Source organism: Rattus norvegicus, chromosome 8 (assembly GCF_036323735.1).
Source record: "Rattus norvegicus strain BN/NHsdMcwi chromosome 8, GRCr8, whole genome shotgun sequence".
NCBI classification, from domain to species: Eukaryota; Metazoa; Chordata; class Mammalia; order Rodentia; family Muridae; genus Rattus; species Rattus norvegicus.
In genome coordinates, this window is record NC_086026.1 from 29,434,778 (window position 1) to 29,449,488 (window position 14,711).

Here is a 14,711-nt window from a genome sequence, read left to right on the forward strand (position 1 = left end):
GGTTGCATGAGTGATTACGCTGTAGCGTTCACTTTCCAAAATGACATCTTTAAAAACATTAGTTTTTGTGTATGGGTGCTTCGCCTACATGTTTGTCTGCATCATATGTGTGCCTGGTATCCAAGGAGTCTAGGAAAGGGTGTTGGGTTCCCGGGAACTGGAATTACAGATGGTCGTTTGGTGTTGGTGCGAAGGTCAAATCCAGGTTCTCTGATGAGAACTGCTGAGCCCTGCTCACCGTGACCGAGGTTTTAAAATGTTGTGGAGAATGGTAATAGGCCAGGCAGAAATGAAGATATTCTAAAGAGATGGTTTTGACTCTCAGACTGACAACCAGACTGTCCAAAGAAGAGACCCCTACAGATACAGAATCTCCTGAGGAGTCTTCTCCCGGGAGGAGGAGAAGTGCTGCGGGCCCTGACTCCAGGAAGAGATTCTACAGTTCTAACAACTCTTCAGCAGAGCTCCTTCCAGCATGAGAAGGAAGCTGGACGCTTGTAGGTTAGTGGTGGGCAAGGAAGGCCTTGGCAGGGACTGCTTAGAGATTCAAATCCTTGGCCCTCTACTTAAACCTTAAATCTCACTTCAGGCCCGTTGGGATCCTTTGTCTCTCTTCCCAATGTGGTCACAGTGGAACATCTCCCTTTTCTGCTTCCCATTAATAAAATTTCATTGTGGTTTTAAAAGTAATTTAAGTAACGACTGCCATGCTTAAGTTAAGAAGTTACAGCACAGGCACAAAATCAGTCTGTAGACAAATGGAGCAGGATCCAAGACCCAAACGTGAATGCTTGTAACTTCATTGCCCGGGAGTGAGGCCCACAGACAAGACCTCATAAAACTAAAAGCTATGCACAGCTAAAGAGAGGCTCAGTTGAGTGAGCAGGAAGCCTAAGGAATGGGACAGAGTCATTGCCAGCTATGCTTCTGACAGAGGATCAATACCCAGAATATATAAAGAACTCAGAAAACAGTCACAAAATGAATGACCGTTTAAAAAATGGGCTTGGGATCTGAACAGAGTTCTCAAAGGGAGAATAAATGTGGCTAAGAAATTTCTAAAAAAAAATTCATTGTCCCTAGCAATCAGGGCGATGCAAATCAAAGCAACTTTGGGATTTTCTCTTTGCCGTCTTCCAGTCAGAATGGCAAAAATCAACAAAACAAGGGACCGGCGCTGGAGGGGTTGGCAGACACACACAGTCGTGGCAGACACACTGGACAGCACTGTGAAGAACAATTACAGCAGCCGAGGCCACGACAAGCAGGGTGCTCTGGAGAGGTTGGAGGGAGGAGGGGAGGGGGAAATGATGTAATTATAATTATAAAAAATGAAAAAGTGAGGCCGTCATTGTTGAAGTTATAGGCGCTGAAACAACCCCTCTGCTTTTTATTACACTCAGGATTGAACCTCTTTGTCAGAGACCTTCTCGGATGACTGTGTTTGTTTGTAAAGGATTTCCCTGCTCCTTTAATATCTCTCTTTCAGTGACTAAGAAACACTGGATTCAGACCAAGCAGATGCAATTATCCTTAATAGCAGCATTTTGCTTGGAAATCAACATGCACTATTTCCTGTCTTCCCACCTACTTGGCAGCCCTGGTTCTACCTTGTTCATTATGCTTTAATTCTAAACCCACGCTTCCTTTTTGGTGTCTGATTAATTTATGGGGGTACCTAGTTGTTCAAGTTGAATGCCTCTGTCTCTGTCTCTGTCTCTCTCTGTCTCTGTGTGTGTGTGTGTGCACGCGCGCGTGTGCCAGCTCCTGTGCCAGCTCCTGCATGTGTATGCCTGTGCACACTCGCATACACACACGTGCTTTAGTCTACAGACGGATAAAGATCGCCTTGTGTTGGTAACATCACTCTCTCTTGCAATGTCGAATGCCCCACGATCGGAAGCACTGAAGTGAAGTTGGACGTGATGAGTCTTTCCAGGCTGCAGCCACAGCGCCATGCCGTACAGTCAGTGAGGCTCACTCTTACACATGAAAACAGTTTCAGACTTGGGGGTTTTCTTTGAAGCTCTGTCCAGATAGACTCTCACTTTAACTTTTGGCGTCTAGGTTTTACCCTGAGCTTCCTTCCATCGGTGCTGTTGACTGGAGTGTTTTCTGTCTCTTTTCTAGATCTCCTACTTCCTTTCATCTTAAATCTTAGAGTAAGTCTTTACCGTGGTTTCCTTCTACACATCTCTTTTGCATGCATGGTTTTCTTGGTGACATAATTCTCCAGCCATTCAGAACATCCTTTCTATATTTGCATATCACACAGAATAGTTATTCAGGAAGACAGACAGATGTTGTATGTTGAGTAAATGCTTAAAATTCATTTTGATTTGTTTATGTGAAAGGACAACTGTTAATCCCAAAGACGGGAGGAGAAATACCACTGGCCCAAATCATCGAGGCCAAATTAATTAAAGCAAACTTCTTGTTCTGTGCATGGGCTGCTTCCTGCCCTACCCCCTTACCAAGGCAGGGTTTGAGAGGTCAGTAATGGATGTGAAGGATGTTGGATCTATGTGGCTGGATTCATAAAGTCACACCATGAGACAGGTTTTCTATCTTATAAATTAAGTATTTTAATCACAAACCTCTACTTATTAATACACGTGCCCATGGATAGCCTCCTTAATTATCTTCTCATTCAGTCTGTCAGTCTTTCACAAATGCAGCACCCAGTCTCAAAGGAATAGTCTCTGTTGGTAGGAAAAATACCCCTGTGCTTTGGGTTCCTGATTCTCTATCCTGTTACAGATATGGGTGTGGGTGTGGGTGGAGGCTTGTGAACTGGAGTCTAGGCCTGAGGAAAAGTGTCTGATTTTTCCTGGTGACGAAAGATTTTACCTTCTTAGCCCACTGGCTCTGGAACAGTGGTTCTCAACCTTCCTAATGCTGGGAGCCTTTAATACCTCATGTTGTGGTGACCCCAGCCATAAATGATTTCATTGCTACTTCATAACTACAATTTAGCTGCCGTTATGAGTTGTAATGTAAATATCTGATATATACAATATCTGATATGCAACCCCTACCAGTGGAGAACCCCTGTTCTAGAGAGCATTTGCATCAGGTTGGTGAAGGGTTAATAACCTACAAGCTCCAGGTGGTCTGAGAGGCTCCAAAGGAGAGGTCATGTGACTGATGACACCTGAGCAGGTTTCTGAGATCCACACTTGGATCTACCAAAGGGGAACTGACATGCAGATGGACAGTTCCATTCTCCAGATCTCACCTTTTCTGTCCTATAGAACCCTAACACTCCCATGCCACCGGCACACAGCCTCACTTCCCTGGAGAGCCATTGGCTCCCTCGTTCTGATTAGAGGGCACTTCTGCTTCTGGTGATGAGCATATTTTGTCCTTTTTGTCCACCTTTCCTCCATCATTGTTGCTAACAGTTTGTAACTAGTTTTGTCTTTCTTGGGAGCTACATCTAAGTTGATAATCTTTACTCTTGTGGTGGTTTGAATATGCTTGACCCACAGTGTGGCACTGTTAGGAAGTGTGGCCTTGTAGGAGTAGGGAGGGAGCCTGTCACTGGGGGTCTGGTCTTTAAGACTCTCCTTCTAGCCTCATGGATCCAGTCTTCTAGAGCCTTCAGATGAAGATGTAGAACTCTCAGCAAACTCATGCACTTTGTTCATGATGATAACGGACTGAGCCTCTGAACCTGGAAGCCAGCCCCAATTAAATGTTTTCCTTATAAGAGTTGCCTTGGTCGTGGTGTCTGTTCACAATAGTAAAACCCTAAGACAGAAGTTGCTACTGGGGATTGGGGTATTTTTGTAATAGGCCTGATCATGCTTTTGCTTGGAACAATATGGTTTTTGGACTTTGAATTTGAAAAGCAGTGGATTTCTTTAAGTGGGGCTTAATGGACTATCACAGCAGGAATATGGAAGGCTTTGTTGATGGAGTGTTTTGAACTGCTCAGATCTGGCTCAAGAGGTTTCAATGGAGAAGAAGTTCAGTATGTGGCCTAGGGACTGCTTTTGTGGTATTTTGGTGAATAGTGTGACTGCTTTTTGCCCTTGTCTATCTGAGGCTGTTGGCTTGCTCTATGCTGCTATTTTTATGTTTAGGTATGTGTCTTGAATCCCTTATCTCTCCAAGACTTTTAACATGAAAATGTTGTATTTTTTCCAAAGGCTTTTTCAGTAGCTAATGACATGATAATGTGATTTTTTTCTTTCAGTTTGTTTATATTGTGTATTATTTTGATGGATTTTCATATATTGAACCATCCCTATATCCCTGGGATGAAGCCTACTTGATTATGGTGAATGATGTTTTTGATGTGTTCTTTGATTCAGTTTGTATTTTATTGAGTATTTTTGCATTGATGTTCATAACTGAAGTTAACTGAAATTGGTCTGAAGTTCTCTTTCTTTGTTGAGTCTTTGTGTGGTTTAGGTATCTTGGTAACTATGGCTTATAAAGAGAATTAGGTAGTGTTTTTCCTGTACCTATTTTGTAGAATAATTTGAGGAGTATTGGTGTTAGCTCTTCTTTGAACATATGGAAGAATTCTGCACTAAAACCCTTTGGCCCTGGCTCTTTTTTTGTTGGGAGACTTTTTATTTTTAAATGACTGCTTCTATTTTCTTAGGGGTTAGAGCACTGTTTAGATAGTTTATCTGATCTTGATTTAACTTTGCTATATGGTATCTGTCTAGAAATTAATTCATTTCATTTAGATTTTCCAATTTTGTGGAATACAGGCTTTGGAAGTAAGACCTAATGATTTTTTGAATTTCATCCAATTTCTGTTATTATTTCTCCCTTTTCATTCTGATTTTGTTAATTTAAATACTGCCTCTGGGTTCTTTAGTTAGTTTAACTAAGGGTTTATTTATCTTACTGATTTTCTCAAAGAACCATCTCTTGCTTTTGTTGATTCTTTGTATTGTTCTATTTGTTTCTAATTGTTTTATTTCAGCCCTGAGTTTGACTAATTTTTGCCTCTTGGTTGTGTTTGCTTCCTTGTAATCTAGAGCTTTCAGGTGTGCTGTTAATTTGCTAGTATGAGATCTAATTTTTTTAAAATGAGGGTACTTAGTGCTATGAATTTTCCTCTTAGCAGTGCTTTCATTGTGTCCCATAACTTTGGGTATGTTGTGCCTTCATTTTCATTGAATTTTAGAAAGTCTTAGTTTCTCCCTCCCTCCCTCCCTCCCTCCCACCCTCCCTCCCTCCCTCCCTCCCTCCTTCCTCCCTCTCTCCTTTCCTCCTTTCCTTCCTTCCTTCCTTCTTTCCTTCCTTTCTTCCTTTTGTGACCAAGTGATCTTTGAGTAGAATGTTGTTCCGTTTTCATGAGTATGTGGACTTTCTGTTGTTTCTGTTGTTGCTAATGTCCTGGTTTAAATCTGTGTGGTGATCTGATAGAATTCAAGGGGTTATTTCAATTTTATGGTATCTGTTGATGTGTGTGCCTTGTACCTGATTCTATGTCAGTTTTGGAGAACATTCCATGAGGTGCTGAGAAGAAGGTATGTTCTTTTGTCTTGGAGTGAAAGGTTTTGTAGATATCTGTTAAATCCATTTGGTTCATAACATCTATTTTTATTGTTTCTCTGTTTACTTTTTGTTTTGATGACTTCTTTATTCATAAGAGTGGGTTGTTGAAGTCTCCCACTTTTATTGTGTGAGGGTCAATGTGTGATTTGGGTAAAATTTCCTTTAGGAATGTGGGTGCCATTGCATTTAGTATATAGATGTTAAGAATTGAGGTATCATCTTGGTAGATTTTTCCTTTGATAAATATGAAATATCCTTCCCCATCTCTTTTGATAACTTTTGGTTGAAATTCAATTTTATTAGATATTACAATGGCCACTCCAGCTTGTTTCTTGGTTCCTTTGCTTTGAAAACCTTTTTTCCAGTTCTTTACTCTGAAGTAGTGTCTATATTTGTTGCTGAGGAATTTATCTTGTATGTAGCAGAATGGTGGCTCTTGCTTACATAACCAGTTTGTTAGTTTATGTCTTCTTATTGGTGAATTGAGTCCATTGATGTTGAGAGATATTAATGACCAATGATTGTTAGTTCCTGTGTTTTTGTTGTTGAAGATCTTATTGTGTGTATATTATTTTCTTCTTTTGGTTTTGCTGTGAGATGATTAATTTCTTGTGTTTTCTTGGGGGTAGTTACCATCTCTGTGTTGGAATTTTCCTTCTAGTATTCTTTGTAGGGCTGGATTAATGGAAAGGTATGTTTAAAACTTGCTTTTGTCATGGAATAGCATGGTTTCTCCATCTATGATAACTGAATGTTTTGCTGGGTATAGTAGTCTGCCCTGGCATCTGTGGTCTCTTAGAGTCTGCAAGACATCTGTCCAGGATCTTCTGGCTTTTATAGTCTGTATTGAAAAATCAGGTGTTATTCTGACAGGTCTGCCTTTATATGTTACTTGGCCTTTCCCCCCTTGCAGCTGTTAATATTCTTTCTTTGTTCTGAACATTTAGTGTTTTAATTATTATGTGGTTGGAAGACTTTCTTTTTTGGTCCAATCTATTTGGTGTTCTGTACACTTCTTGTACACTTCTAGCCATTTCTTTCTTTCTTTTTTTTTTTTAATTAACTTGAGTATTTCTTATATACATTTCGAGTGTTATTCCCTTTCCCAGTTTCCGGGCAAACATCCCCCTCCCCCCTCCCCTTCCTTATGGGTGTTCCCCTCCCAACCCTCCCCCCATTGCCGCCCTCCCCCCATAGACTAGTTCACTGGGGGTTCAGTCTTAGCAGGACCCAGGGCTTCCCCTTCCACTGGTGCTCTTACTAGGATATTCATTGCTACCTATGGGGTCAGAGTCCAGGGTCAGTCCATGTATAGTCTTTAGGTAGTGGCTTAGTCCCTGGAAGCTCTGGTTGCTTGGCAATGTTTTGGGGTTAGCCATTTCTTTCTTAAGGTTAGGAAAGTTTTCTTCTATGATTTTGTTGAAGATTTTTTTTTTTTTTTTGGCCATTTGAACTGGGAATCTTTACTCTCTTGTATTTCTATTATTCTTAGGTTTGGTCTTTTCATAGTGCTCCAAATTTCCTGGATTTTTTGAGTTAGGAACTTTTTACATTTGTCATTTTCTTTGATTGATGAATCTATTTCTTATATGCCAGAGATTCTCTCTTCTATCTCTTGTATTCTATTGGCAATGCTTGCATCTGTAATTCCTGTTCTATTTCCTATGTTTTGTGTCTTCAGGGTTGTCTCGGTTTGTGTTTATTGTTTCTATTTCCATTTTTAGGTCTTTTACTGTTTTATTCTTTTCCTTTGCCTGTTTAATTTTATATTTTTTTATTTCTTTAAGGGGTTCATTTGTTTCTTCTTTAAGGGTTTCTACCTGTTTGGTTGTGCTTTCATGTATTTGTTTAAGGGATTTGTTTCCTCTTTAAAGGCCTTATCATCATGAGATGGGATTTAAAGTCACAGTCTTACTCTTCAGGTGTGTTAAGATATCCAGTGCTTACTGTAGTAGGAGAGGTTGGTTCAGATGGTGGCATATTTTATTGGCTTCTGTTGATGTGTTTTTGTGCTTGCCTTTCAATATCTGGTTGTCTCTGGCTGGTCTGGGTGTTGCAGATTGGAGCAGGCCTCCCGGGAGGCAGGTGGACCTGTGTGTGTTATGTTAGAGTCTGCCTCCTGGGAGGGTGTGGCAAGGTGTTCTGATCTTGACTGCTGCAGGTGTGGTGAGGCCAAGAAGGAAGACGGTACTCCGAAAGGGATTGAGCCCAGGGATGCTATGCTTGCTGGGGTTCCAGCAGGTGGGGGTGGAGGGGCAATTAGGGTGTGGTGTGTGGGTGTGTGTTTCACCTGTGTGTGTTGGGCTAAAGGCAGCCTCCTGGTAGGCAGTGAGAGCTCTGGGATGAGGCACAGTGTGCTGATCCAAGAGTGCTACAGGTGTAGGTTCAGACTGGAAGCAAGGTGAGTTTACTTTCTTCTGTATGTCCCTGTTTTCTAGAGAAGATGCCACCTGCTTATTGGATAATATGAAAAGGAAAATAATGGTTTTTTTTTGGGGGGGGGTGAGGGGTGATGTTAGTTTTATTTATTGCTAATATCTTTGCAGAAGTACTTAAACCTTCGGATGGTTTTGGAGTCTTTATTATTATTCTAGTTATGCTTATTTATTCATTCTCTTTGTGTATGTTTTGTGTGTATGTGTTTTGTACATGTGTGTCTGCATGTATACACGCCCATGTCATGGCTTGCATGTGTGTGTCCTAGGGATTGAACACAGGTTGTCAGACTTGGCAGCAGGGCCTTTACTTGCTTAGCGGTCTCACTGTCCAAGATTAGTTTCTTTACTCTGTAGCTTCTTACATGGCCTTTCTTTCAGATCTAACTTTGTTACACATTTGGATTATTGACAAAATAAAATATTGTGCACATATTGTTCTCTGTAGGCTGTTGGATGTCTTAAAGTTAGAAGCACTTGTTTATTTTCTTGAAGGAGGAACTTGAGATGTGGTAATGTCTGCCATTGTTGTGTCATGGCAGCCTTGTCCTTAGAGTCTTGCACTCAGTGTGACTGGATTGGAAGCTGAAAAAGATACTGACTATGCGTGTTGTAGCAGTTCATTGGTTCCCTACCTCATGGTCACTGCTGCATTCTCACCTCCCAAAGTGCCAGGGTATTTATTAAAATCACTGAAAGCGATTTTCCAACGTAAAGTATATCAGTTTTGAATAATACTTTAATAATAGTAAAACTACTATTATTTAAGTCCTCTTTATAATTTGTACTTGGTTTTTATAGGATATTATTTCTCATCTGCAAAAAACGGGACATAAGTCTTGGTTAATTGATGCCATGGAATCTGCCATTAAACCGATACTTTCTGAAAGGGCAGCCTGTGCTCAGTGATCTGAGAGAAAATATGAGTCGTCCTGGTTGCTACTTTGGTGTCCTGAGGCCATTAGTAGTTAAGAGTTCGTACTGTTCTTGCAGAAGACCTGGGTTCGGTTTCCGCTCCCATGTCACGTGACTCCCAGTCCCTGTCTAGCTAAAGGGACCCAAAAACATTAGCCTTCATGGCTCCCTGCAGAAATTTGCACAGACTGCACAGAGACACACATGCCTACATATGATTAAAACTTTAAAAAATAAGGTTATTTAAAAATTTCCAGTCCATGCAATTTTTGGATAATTTAGTAGTTAATATGCAATGAAAAAATGTTTTGCCTTTTTATACATTATTAACTTTCTTATTTGTGCTAATTTCTAATGACAAATTTCTCTCTTCTTGTCCCCCTTTGTCCTTCTGTTTTTAATGAACAGGTATATAGCATATTAATTAACAATTGAAAAGTTTCAAAAGAGTTATTTTCTTTCCTGTTCATGTGGGTATATGCATGTTTATATTTGTGCCCATGGGAGCCAGACAGGACACTGGGTGCCCTAGAGCTGGAGTTGTGCACTGCCTAACGTGGATGGTGGGTGCTGGACGTGAGTCCTCTGTAAGAGCGGCACGTATTCTTAACAGCTGAGCCATTTCTCTAGCCCCAGAGTAAAAGTAACTAATTTAAATGTTTTGTTTCATTCTGTGCTTGTTTTTGAGATGATGTCTTGGCATATCACCTCCACTGGCTTTAATCCCTGTAGCCCAGGCTGGCCCTGAACTTGCAGCAGTCCTCTTGTATCTAGTGCTGGATTGTGGATAAGACCCACCATGACTGGGTTGATGCTTTTGTTTTGGGGATACAGGTTCTTGGTCTGCAGCCCATACTGTCCTCGGACTCATGCTCCAGTTCTCTTGCCTCCGTGTCCCATGTGTTAGGATTGCATGTGACCACGGCTGGCTCAACATTTTCATGGAAAAAAATTATTCTGACTTGGCCTATATTCAATTTATATTTCAAAAAGATTTTTTAATAACTGAATGTTTAGGAATATGAAAAGCTTATACTCAGTTTTTATAAATCTTTGTTGACAGAACAAGCAAATGTATTTGCTAAGGGCTAACCACCCCCTAAAAAAAAAAAAAACCCAACCCAAAACAAAGAACAAAAAAGTAACTGTATTTTTCCAGGCTCCACCAATTTCCAGACTGAGTACAGCATGGGGGTGTGCATGCGTTAGCAGTAGAAATCCTGTGAAAACAGCATCACGGTACCACAGGGCAGACGCACACAAGAGGTTAAAGGATGGTGGCGTTGAGAGTTGAGCCTCTGGAGTTGAGGCGTCTCCTGGCCTTGTCAGGCTGCAGGTGTCCGGACGGTAGGCGAGACTCTGCTGTCCTCCCCGGCCACTGTCTGTTCTTCAGTAGGAATGGCACCAGTGCACTGCCGCAAACACAGATGTATCTGTCACCATGCAAACAGGCAACGTTTAGAACTTTTTACACAGTTGTATGGAAATAAAATTACACAAATCAAACTTGCAAATCAAATTTTCACTGTGAATTGCTTTAAAAGTAAAGGATAGAGTGTGCATTTCTTTCATTTAAAAACAGTTCATCATATGTGTGTCAGAATTAGAGATGTATGTTACTATTTTATACTCAAGAATTACTGTGTTGATTTATTTATATCTATAGAGAGAGCGTGTGTGGGCACGTGCTTGGCTGGTGCATGTGTGACACCAGAGGACAGCTTGCAGGCATCGGTCTCTCCTTCACCATGTGGACCCTGCGGTCTAGACTCAGGTCGTCAGGCGGGCAGCAAGCACGTTCACCCCAGAACTGCTTTAAAGAGGAACGTATTAGTTATATGTGACAACTTTAGTTCAGTATTAAGAATGTGGTATAAAGTAGTATAATATGAATCATAAATTATTTACCTATTTGTACCTGCCTAATGCCATACCTCATAAACTATTGATTTCTGTTTTAGTTGATTTCATAAAGACAACCCTGTGTTTTCTGTAAAAGAATTTATGTATGTGTTCATTTGTGCGACAGTGGTGATGGCTGACCACAGCGCCTCCTAGTGTTAGGCAAATGGAGTACCATCGAGCTGTGCCCCAGCTCTACCAGTGTAGCATTTTGATAGCAATTTCCCTCCTCTTAACCAACAAAAATCTTTTTTTTCTACTTTGTAGTTTCTCAAAGCTAGTCTCTGAAGAACTGCTTAGTTAGTTTTTTGACTCAGAATGACTTTCACCCAGGTTACTGTTACAAGCTCATACATTTTAGAATGACCAAACAATAGTTGTATGTTCCCATTAGGGAGACTACTGTACATGGTTTTATTCAAATTATTAACTTCCTCCTAGTTTGTAACCATTTTATGAAAATTTACACAATATTCAAGATTATATCACATTTAAATTTAGAAAATCTGATTTCAATAAAAATCTTAATTTATCGCTTTAAAACGTGTGTGTGTGTGTGTGTGTGTGTGTGTGTGTGTGTGTGTGTGTGTGTGTGCGGGAACAGTATTCTGAGAGCCAGTTTGCCTTTGCTTTCTGTCTCGTTGAGGCAGGGTTTCTCTTGCTTCTGCTGCAGAGCATACCCCAGGATTCCCTGCCCAGGGAGTTCCTGGCTGACCCTCCTGCTTTGCTGCAGGAGCGCTGGGATTACAGACGTGTGTCATCATGTCTGGATTCTTCTCTAGGTTCTCAGGATTGAACTTGGCCTCAGGCTGTCATATGCTTCGACCCTCTCATCCTTCTGTCTGCTGTCTGGCTCCTTTCGGTTACTACAGTGAACCAAGGCGTTGCTTTGCACTTTACTGAAACCAACATATAAGCCACGATGTGGGGAAAACATCAGCGTTTAATGATGCAACAGAGAAGACATACAGACACAGCCAAGATCTTACACCATTCTTTCTCTCCCTGCCGTGTGTGTGTGTGTGTGTGTGTGTGTGTGTGCATGTCTGTTTGTGTGTGTATACCTGCATGTGTATGTCTGCATACCTGTATGTGTGTGCATATCTGTATGTGTGTGTGTGCATGTCTGTGTGTGCATGTCTGAATGTGTCTGCATACCTTCATGTGTGTGTGTGCATGTATGTGTTTGTGTGCATGTGTGCATGTGTTTCTGTGTCTGCATGTATGTGTGTGTGTGCATATCCATGTGTATGTGTGCGTGCACGTGTGTCTGTATGTGTGTGTGTGAGTCACAGGTAAAAGGACGGTTTTTCAGGAGTTGGTTCTCTCCTCCCATGTAGGTCCTGGGAATTAAACTCAGGTCATCAGTCATGGAGAGAGACAAATATCTTACCCCCTCGAGCCATTTGCCTGCCCCGGGACAGAGCTTTACTTTTTATAAGAAAGACTATAAATCAACACAGACTGGATTTCTCCCTAGTCACTCAACCCCTCAAGCTTGACGATGGAAGCTTCCACCGTTTCTATTGAAATGCTGTTTGTTGACGTGATATAGTCTCACTGGGGATAAAAGTGCAGCGAGTGAGCACTTACATGAATGCTACATGTCTTTTAGGATACATGAGAATTGGTGTGGAATGTTAGGCTCCCATTTCCTCATTAGTTTGAATGACACTGTTTCATGTAGTCAATAACTAGGGCCTGTTCTATAGGCAGCTGCTCTATGGAGGTTTCCAAGCCCTTTATGTGCAGTTAGGGATTGAACTCTACACATTGAAGACCAGGGCTATCCTGCCGAGGCACAGCCTCGTCTCCATGAACTTTTAGCTATTCTGCCATTAATCAATAATCAATTCCCTTTATTTTTCTCTTCACTGATACCCATTTATCAGATCAAGGTCAGCTTCTCGGTGCCCCCCACCCCCTCTGAGGAGATCTGATCCAAATTAACTACTTGTATTATCTTAACTCTTTGTTACAGGCATTTTTTAAATTAGGGTTTTATTTTTATTTTATGTACATTGATGTTTTGCTTGCGTGTATGACTGTTGTCAGGTGTTGGATACCATGGACTGGGGTCGCAGACAGCCATGAGCTGCTGTGTGGGTGCTGGGAATTGAACTTGGGTCCTCTGGAGGAGCTCAACCTCTGAGCCTTCTCTCCAGCCTCCATAGAGGCATTTTTATGCTCCTGCATTTCTCTGTTCAGCACAGTGACCTTGTCTTTATGTGAGGGCATCTAAGATACCTTTCTGCCTTTGAGAGTGGCCTAGAACCTATGACTTGCTAGTAGAGAAGCACAGTGCTATAAGCACTGTTTAATGAATGCCTTCTTAGAAGCAATCACAGATAGGTAATTTATCATGTTACATTAGAGTGCTTGCCTTTGATCTGACCAACTAATTTCCATGAGGCTTCACCTATTTCAGATTTTCAAGCAGAAGGCTCATTTTTATTAGCTACAGAAAAATTCCCTTCCTGCCTTCAGACATACACACAAACTTGTGTCATCAGTCTTTCTGTCCATCTGTCCAACTGTCTTCTTCTGTCTACTCACTTGCTTATATGTGTATTTTTTTCCCCCTTTGGAAAAAGCAAAGGGGAGGGGAGAAGACTTGGTCATAGATGACTGTGGATTGCAGGTAGTCATTTTTAGCAGTCAGACTCTTCACTCAGGTTCTATTTCATTCATTCATTCATTCATTCATTCATTCATTCATTCATACATACATACACTCCAGATTTTATTCCCCTCCCAGTCCACCTCCCAGCTGTTCTACATCCCATTCCTCCTCCCTCCCACCACTCCTCAGTCTCCATGAGAATGTCTTCACCCCACCCACCCCACCAGACCTCCCTACTCCCTGGGACCTCCAATCTCTTGAGGGTTGGGTGCATCTTCTCTGACTGAACCCAGACCCGGGAGTCCTCTGCTGTGTATGTGTTGGAGGCTTCATCTCAGCTGGTGTTTGCTGCCTGGTTGGTGATCCAGTGTCTAAAAGATCTCAGGGGTCCAGGTGAATTGAGACTGCTGGTCCTCCTACAGGGTCCTCCTCCTCAGCTTCCTCCAGCTTTTTCCTAATTTAACCACAGGAGTCAGCATCTTCTGTTCATTGCTTGGATGCACACATCTGCATCTGACTCTTTCAGCTGCTTGTTGGGTGTTTTGGAGAGCAGTCATGATAGGTTCCCTTTCTGTGAATGTCCCATAGCCTCAGTAATGGTGTCAGGTCTTGGGGCCTTCCCTTGAACTGGATCCCACTTTGGGCCTGTCGCTGGACTTTCTTTTCCTCAGGCTCTTCTCCATTTCCATCCCGGCATTTCTTTTAGACAGGAAGAATTATGGGTCAGAGTTTTGACGGTGGGATAGCAACCCCATCCCTCACTTGATGCCTGGCTTTCTGCTGGAGGTGGGTTTAATAAGTTCCCTCCCTCCCTCCCCCCTTGTGGTTGCTTTCTTCTCCCTCCCAAGTGGGACTGAGGCATCCTCACTTGGGCCATTTAGCTTGTTGACCTTTTTGAGTTCTATGGACTGTATCTTGGATATTCTGTACTTTTTTTTGTCTATTATTCACTTATTAGTGAGAACATACTGTGCATGTCCTTTTGGTTCTGAGTTACCTCACTCAGGGTGATATTTTCTAGTTCTATCCATTTTCCTGCAAAACTCATGATGTCCTCTTCTTAATAGCTGAGTAGTATTCCATTGTGTAAATAAATGAACCACATTTTCTGTATCCATTCTTCTGTTGTGGGACATGTAGGTTTTTCCCCAGCTTCTGGCTATCACAAATAAGGCCCCTATGAACATAGTAGAACATGTGCCCCTGTGGCATAGTGGGGCATCTTTTGGGTATTCTCGAGAGTGGTATTGTGGGTCTTTCGGTTGGTCTGTTAGCTGCGGATAGCAGTGTTTTAGGTGGTAACCTCCCAGTGC

The 14,711-nt window shown here is 41.8% G+C and overlaps 1 protein-coding gene across 27 annotated transcripts in view; it reads left to right on the forward strand.

Moving 5' to 3' along the window:
• The window catches only part of Bbs9 (Bardet-Biedl syndrome 9), a 425,044-nt gene that overhangs the window by 145,932 nt on the left and 264,401 nt on the right, over positions 1-14,711 (forward strand). The gene's annotated exons all lie outside the window — the stretch shown is intronic.